This window comes from Girardinichthys multiradiatus, chromosome 20 (assembly GCF_021462225.1).
Source record: "Girardinichthys multiradiatus isolate DD_20200921_A chromosome 20, DD_fGirMul_XY1, whole genome shotgun sequence".
Lineage (NCBI taxonomy): Eukaryota > Metazoa > Chordata > Actinopteri > Cyprinodontiformes > Goodeidae > Girardinichthys > Girardinichthys multiradiatus.
The window spans coordinates 12,662,733-12,677,709 of NC_061812.1; the positions used below are offsets into that span (position 1 = coordinate 12,662,733).

The 14,977-nt window shown below is 41.3% G+C and overlaps 2 long non-coding RNA genes across 2 annotated transcripts; both read right to left on the bottom strand.

The window, feature by feature from the left end:
• Positions 1-5,350: 5,350 nt before the first annotated feature.
• On the bottom strand, positions 5,351-8,277 carry LOC124857037. Its single transcript, XR_007035480.1, has 4 exons — positions 8,178-8,277; positions 8,010-8,104; positions 5,712-5,756; positions 5,351-5,463 (listed from the first exon to the last, which is right to left on the bottom strand). It is a non-coding gene; the product is annotated as an uncharacterized LOC124857037 (long non-coding RNA).
• Positions 8,278-8,587: 310 nt separating this feature from the next.
• LOC124857038 lies at positions 8,588-13,384 on the bottom strand. The gene is made up of 3 exons (XR_007035481.1): positions 13,335-13,384; positions 12,337-12,392; positions 8,588-8,665 (listed from the first exon to the last, which is right to left on the bottom strand). It is a non-coding gene; the product is annotated as an uncharacterized LOC124857038 (long non-coding RNA).
• Between the last annotated feature and the right edge of the window lie 1,593 nt (positions 13,385-14,977).

The window sequence follows — 14,977 nt, forward strand, 5'->3', positions numbered from 1 at the left end:
AATGTGAGTCATGAGGAAAGCCAAAGTCCGTCTGTGGAACACCTGAGAAGAGAAAAAGTTATGAGTGGTCATGATGCCCCCTGGTCTTTTAAAGGCAGAAATAAATTTAAATAAATAAATAAAAGTTGGAGGAACCTTTATCTCTATGACTTTGTCAAAGAACATCTGTGGAGCCTCCTGGAACTCAAACTGGAAATTCTACAAACATTTTTTTAAAGAAGAAACAACTTCAGTTTACTCTACTTTTGATTTGCAATTCATGACCTGTGGAAAAAACATCTATTCTATTTTGTCCCTACTGACCGCCAGAGGGCAGTGCTGAAAGCACTGAATGTTCTCTTTGTACATGCGCAGTTCAAGTAATTATACAGAGTCACACCTGTGACACACCGGATGACCAGAGAGGCTATATATGTCTACATCATCCAAGGCTCTGTTCCTTATTTCTTCTCGCGTGCTGCTCGCTTGAGCTTTTGCCTCCCCGTTGCCTGGAGTCCCTGTCGCTTGCTGGCTGGAGTTGCGGTATTTTCACCCTTCTAGGTCTGCAACGGGTTGAGCTTAGTGAAGGATTTCTGCAGGTAAGTTTGCTGTTTGCTGGTGATGGTAGCGTTCGAGCCCCCTCTCCCAGCTCACGGCTTCTTGTTACTGTGTCTGTGGTGTTATTGCAGCTTGGCTGCTGTTAATTTGGCTCTATACCTGGTGACGGCATTTGTCACCCCCTCTCCCAGTGTAACTGACTGTGTGGTCTGTTTGGCATACAGTGTTAAGCTGTTTTTAGTTGTGTTTTTTATACCTGGTGAAGGCAGCGGTGTTTGCCCCCTCTCTCAGTGTAACCAACTTGTAACCGATCTTTCGTTTGCCTGCTCTGCTATAGTGGTGATGGCGGCATTTGCGCCCCCCGCTCCTAATTGCAGCCTCTTGGCCTCTTTTTGTTTGCCTGCTCTGCTAAAATTGGTGACGGCAGTATTAACGCCCCCTCTCCCCATTTTAGCTTATTTATTTTCCCATCTTAAGTGGGGTGAGCCTTGTTGGAATCTTGGACATGGATGGCTCCCACTGCTGCATGGATTGTGGGGCTGAGCTTCAGGCAGACGAAGGCCATGATCTGAGCCCTACCTGCCTTGGGCGTGATCACCTGGTGGAGGCGCTGTCTGAGAATCCCTGCATGAACTGTGGTTTCATGGTTTGGTTTGGCTTGGTAGGCCCAGTTGTGCCCTCAGGATGATGCTGACCTCCCGCCCTCTGGGAAGGTGGCCCCCCTCAGGCGTTCAAAGCGCCATGGTGAGACCACAGTTTCTTTGCCCCCCTCTAGGAGGAAGCGGGCCAAGTGTGACCAGGGCCTGGCCACAAGGGGTGAGCAGTTGTCGACGGAGTTAGCAGAGATGAAGTCCTTGTTGCAAACGTGTCATTCTGATGCCTCACTTCTAACCACTGGGCTCTCTTCCCCACCCTTGCCTGATTTGTCTGCGGAGGAGGATGTCTATCACCATGCCGCCACCTCGGCATGGTGATAGATCTGTGGGTTTCTATCCCCAAGAGGTGCAGCAGAGACCCGGCAGGGACGTTTGTCAGCCAGTCTGCCGCCCAGTTAGACAGACCCGGGATCCTGGTCGCTCCCTCCTCAGGGCTCCCAGGGGCAGTGGGGATCGAAGATGATGCCACCGGGCCAGTGGTCTCATTTACAGCTCAGTTTCTGGGCTGCTCATACGGTGGATCCGTGGGTGGTTGCCACTTTGACCCACTGTTACAGGTTACAGTTCTGACGGCGGCCCCCCTTTTCACGCCGGGTCAAAATGACTTATCGCCGACCCCATGAAATCCCAAGCACTGGACCAGGAGCTTTCCGCCCTCCTGACCAAGGGTGCAATCAAGGCTGTAGACCTTCTGCAGCAACCCAGGGGCTACTATTCGATGTTTTTTGTTGTGCCAAAGAAAACAGGCGGTTTTCGCCCCATTTTAGATCTGATGGGACTCAATCAGTTCCTGAGGGTGCTTCCCTTCCACATGCTTATCGCATCAGATGTTCTTCAGGTCGTTGCAAAGGGAGACTGGTCTATGTCAATAGATCTGACGGAGGCCTACTTTCATGTGCCTAATGCGGCAGAACATCGCCGTTTTCTCAGGTTTGCCTATTGGGGTCGCCATTGGCAATTACGGGTGCTTTCTTTCGGCATCTCCCTTTCCCTAAGGGTGTTTACTCGGTGCGTGAAAGCTCCCTTCTTTTCTCTACAGGCCTCCGGAGACAGGGTTCTTCCATACCTGGACAACTGGCTTATTTGCACCCCCTCTCGGGCAGGTGCCTCTCAAGATACATGCCGCCTTCTTGCTCATGTGTCGCAGTTGAGCCTCAAAGTCAACTTGGCAAAGAGTTGCCTGGTTCCGTCCCAGACGACCACTATTCTCAGGATGCTCTTAGACTCAACTACCATGAGGGCTTGTCCATCTGTTGTCAGGGTGGCTGACATACTCCAGTTGGTCAGTTGATTCAGGCTGGGCAGGCACTTTCCCTACCCAGGAAGAGTGGTCCCTTCACTGCGATGTGGTGCGCATGATCTGGGGCCGCTTTGGTCAGGTGGAGGTGGATCTGTTCACCATGAAGGAGTCAACTCATTGCCCCCTGTGGTATTCCCTAACAGGGGCATCAAGCACACAGGCCCAGGATGCGCTAGCTCATCCCTGGCCTTGAGTTCTCCTGTACGCTTTTCCGCCCCTCTTGCTGATTTGGCCTACTCTACGGAGGGTTCTCGGAGATGGCCACAGGTTGTTGCTGGTGGCTCCGTTATGGCCAGCGCGGCCGTGGTTCCCACTGCTTCGGAATCTGTGTCACGGCACCCCATGGTGTTTTCCAACCAGGAGGGATCTGCTGTCTCAGTTGGGGGGACGGATATGGCACCCTGTCCCTCAAAGTCTCCAGCTGTGGGCATGGCCACTGGGAGGCCGACTGGGTTTTTGGACCCTTTCAGGCACACCATATTGGGTGCTAGGGCACGCTCCTCTTGTCAGCAGAATGACAATAGATGGCATCTTTTTTCTTAGTGGTGTTCTGCCCAAAATGAAAATCCAGTTTCTCCAGTCTCTGACTGATAAGGGCCGCTTTCCTTCGACCCTTAAGGTATAAGTCGCAGCAATTTCATGTTGTCATGCATCTGTTGACAACCGAACGGTGGGAGCCATGATATGGTCTCTCTTTTTCTGGATGGTGCACGTAGATTGCTCCCGCCGCTGGTTCGGAAAGTACCTGACTGGGATCTGCCAGTTCTTGAAGGCTTGCACCGTTCCCCTTTCGAGCCTTTGGTGCAAGCGGACCTCAAGTGGCTCTCGTATAAGATTGCCTTTTTGTTGGCTATTGTTTCGGCTAAGAGGGTTGGTGAGCTGTATGCTCTTTCTGTCAGTCCCTCATGTCTCCGATGGGGTCCGAATGATTCTGGTGTCGCCATGTGGCCTGACACTGCATTTGTGCCTAAGGTGTTATCTAGTTTGCACCGTAATCAGCCATTGAGGCAACAGCAGATGGGTCTGAGTTATTGTGCCCAGTACGGGCGCTGGAGCCATACATTGCAACCACTGCAGCTGTAAGATGCTCAGACCAGCTTTTCCTGTGGTATGGCGGTCTCAGGCTGGGTTGTCGTCTTTCTAGAAAACCTCCCTCCCACTGGATTGTGAATGTCATCTGCCACACCTACAGAGCAGGACGCTGTCCGCTGCCAGTCCGTGTGAAGGCCCACTCTACCAGGAGCATCTCTGCTTCCTGGGCTGCTATGAGGGGGATGTGTGCTGCTGCATCATGGGCTTCCCCAGGCACGTTTGCCAGGTTCTACAATGTTAATGTGGCCGCCCCTCATCCCCTGGGCTCTCTCAGTGAGGTAGGTGCTCAGGAGTCCTCGTGACATGGTTGGTATTAGTCATTCAGTGCCTTCAGTACCGCCCTGTGGCGGTCAGTAGGGATGAAATAGAACAAAAGTTACATATGTAATTACGGTTTTATGAATCCCGGATGACCGCCAGAGATTCTGTCACTCAGAATCTGAGAAGATTCTGTAGGTACAGAGCCTCGGATGACGTAGACATATATAGCCTCTCTGGTCATCCGGTGTGTCACATATGTGACTCTGTTGGTATAATTACTTGAACTGCACATGCACGAAGGGAACATTTAGTGCTTTCAGCACCGCCCTCTGGTAGTCGTCCGGGATTCATAGAACCATAGTTACATACATAACTACGTTAAATATGGTGGAGGACCTATGATGCAGTGGGACTTTTTCTCTCCCAAGGACCTTTGAAACTTGTTAAAGAGCGTTATATAAGGAACTATCTAGAAAGTTCATAATGGGGGATTTTCAATAAAAATCTGGTGGAGTCTACCACTAAGTTAAAATTTGGTCTTCATTGGATCTTTCGGCTGGAAAGTTATGGTCAAATCAACATGGAAATAGTTCACCAGATACAAACTTAGCTTTCTCCTTCTTTCACAACATACAGCCATCTCAGTCCCCTGACCCAAATCCCCTACAAAGCCTGTGGCTGGGCTGAGGAAAACCAGGACCCAGGATCCTGTACAATCTATAGAGGTGCCTTATACTGCACCATTTTATGAATTCCACCCCACTGTTCCCCACCATATTCATAGGTCTCTCTGCATAGCTAAATTTAATTATTTTTTAAATGTAAGCGTGGTCCAAAGATCTTAGAGAATAACTACACATAAAAGTAAACATGGCATTGAAACTGAAAATAAAATAAATTCAAAAGTATCAACAAATGTAATGCACAAAATTAAAATACAGCAAAAATAGAACCTTTTTATAAATACATTACTATGCAATATTCTTTTCCCCATATTAATCTGCAAAGAGATTTCTACACTAGACTCTGATTTGGTTTACAGTTTTCTGCTTTATTCCTGACTCTGACATACCTCATTGTAGAATGGGCAGTTAGTGGACTTCTGCGTTGCTGTGTGTTTTTTCTGACCTCCAACTCTGATAAAAACGGCAGGGTTGATGTTCACGCCGACAAGCTTCTGAGCCTGCAGAATGTTCACATTCACCTGCATCCACACACAGTGAAACACAAAGTTGGAGAGCTTCATAAACTTTAGAAGAGCCTTACAGAGATTTATCAGGAGTGTATATTAGAATTGAATACTGACTGAACTTACCTGAAAGCTCTGAACTCTGGGCATTGCTGCAACAGCAGTTCTAGACAGTGGTCTGCAACGGCTGCCCAAACACAAACAGCAAATCAGTGTTTTTGCACCCTGATGGGTTATAGAGACAGAAAGTCACACTGACTGACCTCCGAAGAGGAGTTAAGATGATGTCAGAGGTCTCCATCTCCACAAGGTCATCTTCATAATCATAATCCTCATCATCCTCGTCTTCATCCCCCATCCGGAACAGGCTCCGACCCAGATGACGAGCATCTCTCTCCATTTGATCGTTGAGAGCCACTATGGACCCTCTAATGATAAGAAAAAGCAAGATTCATAAAATCCCCCCAAAAACATTGAAGCTTTCAGTTGTAACATCAGAACAGTGAAAATACTTAAGAGATGTAAATACTTTTGCAAGAGACTGTAGCTCTAGGTTCTGACTGTGTCTGGTTGCTGATGTTCAGCAAACAGAACTTGTGGGTAAAATATCTAACTTGGTCTTGCAACACTTGTAAGGGATGAATAAACGTCATGTGTGGCTTCAGCAAAGTCTCACCTCTCAACTTCATCAAATCCATCATTCCTGATGACTAGAGCTGATCTGTGAATGGATAAAAATATGTAATATAACATAATAATAAATATTTCTCTGCCTTGCAGTGGGGCTGTATATAGTCTCTCTTAGAAATCTCTTTCCAGACAGCCAGGCAAGCAACTCCTCTCTTCCAGTTGTGCAAAGCTGCGTTAAACATTGTGCTGGAGGTGGAGTTCCAGATATCTGCTATTTAGGTAATATAAAAGTGTGCAACAACAATTTCCACAACCTCAAACCTCATATGAGGAAGCCAGAGTGAGAATATTTATTCATTACTGTGAAAATGAAAATGTGGAAATGTAAAGCATTCACATGTTTCACAAACTGTTGCTAACACAGTACCTTTTCTTTCTGTGCTGAATATTTACATCTGCAAACTAGTGTGCAATCCAAATTGATTACTTCCCATTCAATATCTGGTTTGCCTCCCTTGTTACTGACTTGTCAATAGTGTTAACTCTGAATGAATAACTAATAAAGTAAAAAAATTAATATGAAGAGCTGCACTTCAGCTATTATAAAACTTTAAAACACATTTCAATGTTAGAACTTTGATAACGTATATATTTTGATTCAGTGTAGTTAACAAATTCAATAAAATATTTTTTTTTTAAATCAACAAATGTCTTAAAAATGAAGAGGAGCAATTTTCTTACAACCCCAGATCTCACAGCTTTGGCTTCTCTTTTTAAAACTTAGCTCATTACCAGAATAATGCTGCTATCATTTTCTTAATTCATATTTCAATTACTTAATGCCAGTTAATACTTTATCGGTAACAAATGTGTCTATGCTATTATTTTATTTCTTTATTTAAATAAATATATGTAATCTGCAGTAGGTGAACAAAATTTTGAACCGCTTGTTTATTAAATTATAAAAGGTATAAATCACTTGACTTAAAATACTCTGTATTATAGTTAGATTTTGGAAAGTTAAAGTTGACAGCCTTTGAAATGATTCAGTCAACACAATTTATATGCAAATTTTTTTTATACAACTAAAAAGGCTAATTGTTCTCAAGGGAAAATGTTGTATATTGTATTTTGGCTTTTTTTGTCACACTTACATGTTTAAGATGATCAAACAAATTTTAATATCAGATAAAGACTGTTCTGGCCTGATATGAAAAAGTAATTGCCCCTAAGCCTAACAGCTAGATTTGCCACCTTGGCAACAATTGCCATTAAGCATTTGGGATAGCTGGCAATGTGTCTCTTACTTCACTGTGGACAAATTTCATTCGCTTTTCCTTGCAGAATTTTTTTATTCAGCCTTATGGCAGGGTTTTTAAGCATTAGCAGTCTGTTTAAGGTCATGTCTGTGCATCTCAATCTGATTTAAGTCCAGACTTTGACTAGGCCACTCCAAAAATGTATGGTAAGGTGGTAAGCTTCAGTTCACTGTCCTGCTGCAAAACCCAGGGGCTTAAGTTCACAAATATATGGCCAGACATTTTCCATCAGGATTTTCTAGTAGAGAGCAGAATGAATTCATACATCAATTACAGCAAATCATCCAGGCACTAAATAAGTAAAGCAGCCTCAGATCATCACACAACCACCACTATGTTTGACTGTAGGGATGATGTTTTTTTCTCAGGTCACGGCTAGTTTTATGCCAGACGGACACACAAGTTCCAAAAAGTTCCACTTTTGTCTCGAATATTTTTCCAAAAGTCTTTGAGGTCTTCGATATGTGAGCTGGGACATTGTGTTCTTTCTGGTCAGGAGTGGTTTTCACCTTAGAGCTCTCTGATGTATCTTATGTTTTCCCAGTGCTATTCTTACTTTTGAGTCAGGAACTGAATCATTAACTGAATGTTCTGGGTTTTTTTGTAACCATCAAAGAGTTGGTGATATGCTCCTGGGGTCATGTGGTAGGCTGGCCACTATTGGGAAGATTCACCATATTTTCCCCATCTGTGGATAATGGCTCTCACTGTTGTTTGCCGGAGTCCCAAAACCTTAATCCCCATCACCTTAATCCTTTTAGTGTGATTAGTCATACAACAGGGATGATTACTTTTTCACATAAGGCCAAGTTGGTTTAGATATCATTTTTCACTAAATAAATAATATTGTCTAAAAACTGCTTAATCTATGTCTGATATAAACATTTATCTGATCCTGTAAAACAAAAAAGTGTGACAAAAAACTTACTAAATTAAATGAAGAAATCTGTAAGGGGGGAAGTACTTTTTCACAGAACTGTACTTCTTATTGTGTATACTTAAGTGAAAACTTTGCACGATCTTACTCATCACTGTCTTCCACTTCCAAAAAGTCCATTCCTTCCCAGTGTCCTGCTATTCCCTCCAATGGATGGAACCGAATGTCCAGCTCTATAATAATCTACAGCGACAGAGAGGTAAAGGGGCTGTTACCAAATTCAAGACACTTGAAGGTGATTTTAATGTGTCCTTACATCAGTCAGGCTGTAGTTGGCATCAGACAGAGGTTCCCGAAGCAACAACCTCCCGGAGGTGACTACATGCTGGAGACTGATAAAAAGCTGACCGAGCAGTCTTAAAAAACACAAACAGTTACCATAATTTAAGACAACTTGGTTTCTAATTAAACATAATGTAATATCAATGTCTCCTATTGTTGACGACTAATCTGTTTTTTTAAGGCTGTTCTGCATTGGAGGTTGTGACTGTGCTTTAGTATGAGGTTCATGTACTAACTTCTGATCAATGTTTGGGATGTAAAATCAACATCCTTGATAAAAAGTTAAAAAGAAAAAAGAATTGGATGCTAATACCTTGGATTCTTGTGCATATGTGTGTTTACATGTGTTTGAGTGTGTTTGAGTTTGTTTTACCTGTTGGAAAAGAATTTGCTGCAGTTGTAAACACTGACAGACAAAAGTTCCTCTGTGATCTCTTTACCATAATTGGGCCAACGGAAATGCTGCATCAAAGAATAACACAAACCAGAATATCACAACTAAGACACCCTTTTTTAACTTCAAATTTTTTGAAAAACATTGCATGTGTTAAGAGATCACTGCTGGAGGTCTTTTTTAACCTTGCCTAAACTTGAACCTCCAAACTGAGAATACAGGATGAGTGCATGTTGAGAAAATTAAATATCAGAAGCAGGAGTAAAACCACCAAACACAGAATCACAACAAGCTACAAGCACTTATAATCTGCATTATCTTAAGTCAACAAAAATAGTTCAAGTCGTTTTTTTCTAAGTCTGGCCATTTACTTATGCAATGTCAAGAAAAGGTTCAATAAATTAATTAAAATCTTTGTGCTAGCATCTCTTGAAATGTTCATCTTTATAGCACATACTGCAGCATATAAATGTTTACACACCCCTACTGAAACTGCACATTTTTATAATGTTAGAAAATTAGATCATGATGTGTGATTTCAGATCATTTTCACCCCAATGTGACTTTTATCCTGTACAAATGAACTGGAAAAACTTGTTAGAAGTAAAAGGTGAAAAATATAAAAGGTGCAATAGCTTGTTAGCATAAGTGTCAACAGTGTTCAGTCTTCCTTGGTAGGAGTCTATCAGCTTGACTTTGCTACATTTGCTTCCTCCACCTTGCAAAAGTTCCTCAGATATATCAGTGAGGATATCTCTTGTCCAAAGCCCTCTATAGTTGACCTACACTTCTGGACTCTGGCTAAACCACTACAGAACCTTATTTTTTTAAAGTCCATTCTTTTGTTGATTTGGATGCATCGTTGGATTCATTGTGAGTCTGGAAATAAAAACTTCTCTTCTTAGCTTTCTAACAGACGCATTAAGTTTCGGGTCAAGACTGACTGGTATTTGGAACTTTTCATGATCTCATTCACCTTGACAGAAAAAACAATTTCCATCTAAACAAAAGTAACCCCAGAGTATGATGCCACCAACACTACGTTTCACTATGGACAGATGTTCTCTTGGTTATTTCCAGTGATGTTTTGTGCCAAACTGTTTGGAATTGTAGCCCAAAAGCTCCAATTTAGTTTCAACAGAGCACAAACCATTGTCAATTCAGCAAAGCCTGGATGTTTTCTTCAGAAGAAAACAGATTCTTGTCTTGCAAACCCATTCCTTACTCCAGACATGTGGAGAACATAGCCGATTGTTGTCACATGTAGAACACAACCAGCTCTTTCGTTGTTTCAGCCAACCTTTTGGCAGCCTCCATGATCCGTTTCCTCCTTGTCTTTCCATAAGTCTTAAGAGTAAAATTCAGTTTTATAAAATATCTGCTTCTAACATAGAAAAACATCCAACCTGAACTAGAATAAAAAGACTGTTTCTTTCTTTACTTTGGAAAATTTCCAAAACAATCATTAACTGAGAGGTAGGCATGCACACAAACACTGACCTGGTAACACCTACAGAACAAACACCTGTCTGACTCACTAGCAAAGAAATATAACTTAGGCTGTGTTCCGCGTATCTATTCACGTCATGCAGAGGTTACATTCCTGTTACTGTAAGCTGTGTTCATATCAACAAACAGGAGACGACGGAATGAAGTGGGCTGCGGCACCAGTTCAACAAATATTGCCTCTGGTCATAAAGTTAAAATATTTGTATTTAAGAAACCAGACAGTCATGGTTAATGTTCTTCTTTGACATTTATAAATATATACATACTGACATAATACTTATAACCCTCACCTAACAATGGGTCAGATTCACGTCCCAGCAGCAACCAGTATTATGAGCATTTACTACTAAAAGAGTTTCTTTTTTGTGTTTATCCTAAAACTAATTTCTCTGTACATTGCAAGACGAACGATGTTATAAAATAAAGTAAAACATTCACTCTCTGTAGAGAACAAATTTCTCTAATAAAGTATTTATGCATCATTTATAACATGCTGTTTGTTGAACTATTTTATTTCCAACCAAAAAATTCCACCTCATAGCATTTCTGTAGAAAATGTTAAAAAGTTAATCAATATTATCATTTGCATGACATTATTGGGCTATTTTAATTAATATTGCTGTAAATATTTTGTGAAACTTTTTTTTTTTCTCCAAGAACTGTTCAACAGAGGTGTGGCTGTGTTTGAGGAGTGTTTATGTGTGTATGTATGGCAGGAGGAGTACATTTTCACATTTGTCATTTAAAATAGTTTTAATCTGTAGCAAACAAAATCCCACACATGCCTAAATATTTTAGTATGTGAAATTTCTTTCCCCTTGTAGAACCTCAATAACGTAATGCCTTTCATCATCCAAAAAACTGGAATGGAGTTAAATAAATATTAGAAAATGTCTTAATTTTATGTAAATCTCTAAATCTGAACTTGGTCAGAGTTTGTCAAATACACACACACACATGCACACACACATTTACAAATAACAAACTTAACCTGGAAAGACTCAAAAAGGGAGAAACCATGAGATAATGACTAGCAGGTTTATAAATGAAAATGATCTATTTGGCACTCGGATCCTGAAGGAAGAAGTGTAGTCTGAGGATGACGTGAGCTAGAAAGGCCATTTTAGGATTAGGATAAGGTATGTCTTCCCCCCGGGAATCTGATCCTGGTGGTGGAGTGGCCTGAAGACGTTTGTAAGGAATATGGGAGCCAGATGTTGGAGAAAGGGGAGGAGGAGGGTTGAAGCTCAGCAACAAGTAGTGTCTTCCACGATGAAGGTCTTTAAATATAATGTCTTGGGAGATAATTGGACAAGGAGAAGAGCGGATCCGTCTCTTGAATTGTTGTTAAAAACTCCATTTTAACCTAGGTAGAGGTAGGGCAGTGCAGTGACCCCCTCCTACTTTGAGACCCCTAAATAAAACCTAGTTCAGAAACCTTATTAGTAAATAGCCATTTGTGAGTAATTTATTCTCAGTATAAATGTATCTGTTCTTTGCAAACCTAAGAGTTTTGTTGGAGAAAACTAGTGAGGAAACAGCATAATGAAGCCCAAGGAACACAGCAGTTAGCTCAGGGATAAAGTATTGTGGACGTTTAAGGAATTTTATCAAACAATATCCCAGGCTTTGAAAAATCTCATTGGAGAACTGTTCAGTCAGTTAGCCTGAAATGGAAGAAGCATTGCACAACAGGTGGGAGAATCTGTTGGCACTACTTCATTATTTGTGCTCTCCATAATTCTGGCCTTTATGGAAGAGTGGCAATAAGAAAGCAATGGTTGAGAAAAAGCCATAAGAAGTCCAGTTTGCAGTTTGCTACAAGGAATGCTGGAGGCACAGCGAACATGTAGAAATTCTCCTGTCAGATGAGACTGAAATTGAACTTTTTTGCTTCCATGTAAAATGCTACGTGTGGAGGAAAATTAATGCTGCACATTCCGCTATCCCCGTCGTCCCCACAGTGAAACACAGTTGTGGCATTTGTGGTGGATTTTCTTCAGCAGGGACAGAAAAGCTAGTCAGAGCTGATGGGAAGATGGATGGAGCTAAATACAGAGCAATCGTGGGGAAAAACATGTTAAAAGCTGCAAAAAACTTTGTAAGGGGGGTGAAAGTTTAAATACCAGCAGGACAATGACTCTAAAACATGCAACCAGAGATGTTCATTCTCTGTAGATACAGCCAAAGCTGTATGTTGAACTGAGTTCATCTACTAATGGTTACTGACCTCATTGAAGATGGCAACATTCTCACACTGCAGGGCTCTGGTTTTATGAGTGAAACCTGGAGGATAAATAAATTAAACTGATTACCAGAGTTAACTCTACTGATCATTATCTGGTAAATGGGAGCAAAACAAAACTTCCAGAAAAGGAAGCAAGATGGAAATCAGTGGACCTTCTTGGATCTAAATAACACAATTATTATTATCATTACTATTTTTTAATTAGGTACAGACAGTCTGTTTTTTATATTACTGGATTAGGCTCATACTCTAAACTCTGAAACAGAGTTTAAGGGTAACTTTCTGAATTTTTGTCTCGTTTCAACAACATTTATGGTCTATTTTCCTGGACTTTCTATTCATTTACATAAATATTTCATCAAAGTTTGTGATGTTTTTTGAAGAATCAAGATTTCCCTAACCCATCCACAACCTCCCCTTTAAAATAAAGCTACTAGCGTTGCAGACGTACCATCTCCTAGCCTCTTGAATGGCAATGAATTAACAAACGATATATATGATCAATTTTGCTTTAGAGATAATTGTCCCTGGTGTAAAAGAACTTCTTTTGATAAATATAAAAAAACAAATGATCACTTTGTAATCATACTTTTGAGTATTATGTTGAAATTTAATTACATTGGGCTGAACCTTCCTGATGAACCTCCAAAATCCTGCAGTTTGAAACAATAATGTCTAGTCCTCTAAAGGTGAATGTGATTGAGGTCATATTCAACATATTTTTGCTCTGTGTAAAATGTTTCTTTAGATCATTCTTCTTTTCCTTTCAACCTCAAATATCAGAGTTAAAGCAATGGCTACAAATAACCATCTAACAGGGTGTAAAAGATGTAAATTAACTTCAAACTGACCATCTACCACATCAAGACAGCTTTAAACTAGATATCCACTAATGAAACCTCCAAAAAATATTGGTTAGGAATCCTTTGACGTGTACAGCATTGTGAAGACAAAGAAACGAGCATGTTTGTACATATTACCTCTGAAGGAGAGCTCAACCTTTCTGTCAGAACGTCCTGGCAGGTTGAAGATCCTCTTCAGATCCACACTGATGGACATGATGACCTTTAGCTTTCTGTTCAACTGTTGGTCTTTCTAGGATTGGGTATACATGTTTTAAGTCTCCTCTGTTCACTATTGGTGGAAACTAACTGAGTCTGCTCTCTGTGTGTACATCTAGGCTCGTTAAAGTGTGTGGTTGGGCAGGTCTTTCAAATGTTTGATAAAGCAAATAGTGGCTCAACTAGTTTCCTCCTCAGAAAACACACATACAAACAGAGAGGCAAAGCACCAGAAAAAGTTCAATTCAATTCAGTTTATTTATATAGCGCCAATTCACAACACATGTCGTCTCAAGGCACTTCACAAAAGTCAGGTACATACATTCTAATTAATCCTAACCATTGAACAGTGCAGTCAGATTCAGTTATTTATTCAAATTAGATAAAAGTTGTTCTATCTAAGGAAACCCAGCAGATTGCATCGAGTCAGAGATTTGTAGCAGTCACTCCTCCTGGATGAGCATGTAGAGACTGTGGACAGTCACTGGCGTTGACTTTGAAGAAATCCCTCATACTGAGCATGCATGTAGCGACAGTGGAGAGGAAAACCTCCCTTTTAACAGGAAGAAACCTCCAGCAGAACCAGGCTCAGTGTGAGCGGCCATCTGCCACGACCGACTGGGGGTTTGAGAGAACAGAACAGAGACACAAACAGAACAAAGACGCACTGATCCAGGGGTCCTTTCTATGGGATGGAAAAGTAAATGTTAATGGATGTAGCTCCTTTAGTCATTTCATCTAGAAAGAAAGAACAGATAAACTCTGAGCCAGTTTTCAAGGTTAGAGTCTGAAAGAGAGCACATATAATTAGTCACAGTTAAGCTCAGTCAGTAGCCATGTCTAGGAGAGAGAAAGGGTTAAACACCAAAACACAGGGCCATGTGGATCATCGGTAGAGGGTAAGGATTAAGTTGTTGCCAGCAGAAGCTTGGATGATGCACCTCTCCAGAAAGGTGTCACAGATAGACACAGTCAGGCCAGGTGTAGCTTCTAGGAAGAGAAAAGAGAGAGAACATAAAGTCAAAAGCTGAAATAACAGCAAATAATGCAAAATTGGAGAGTAGTATGAGAATGTAGCGAAGAGGGTGAAAGTGTTCATTATGTCTTCCAGCAGCCTATGCCTATAGCAGCATAACTACAGAGATAGCTCAGGAAAACCTAAGCCACTCTAACTATAAGCTTTATCAAAAAGGAAAGTTTTAAGCCAAGCCTTAAAATAAAACTAAGTCACATTTTAACCTTTACGTGCCGTAATCAGAAGTATTTGTCTACTTTTACATGTACCTGAACTTTGATGATAACCAATTCTTAATTTCCAAGATCAAATTTGTTGATGGACCTACTGTTGCCAGCAATAGCAACTTCAACTTTTCTGTAAAGATCTTCCACAAGGTTTAGGTATTCATAGCTAGATAAGAAAACCCGAACTGCAGCCTCCACTCTAACTCAAGTTTCTCCACACCAACTTTATACACCTGCAGCCATGAAAGTGATGTAACACTGAAATTCATTGATTTGGTGGTGTGACCCAATATCTTTGGCAATATAGTGTATTTCTATCC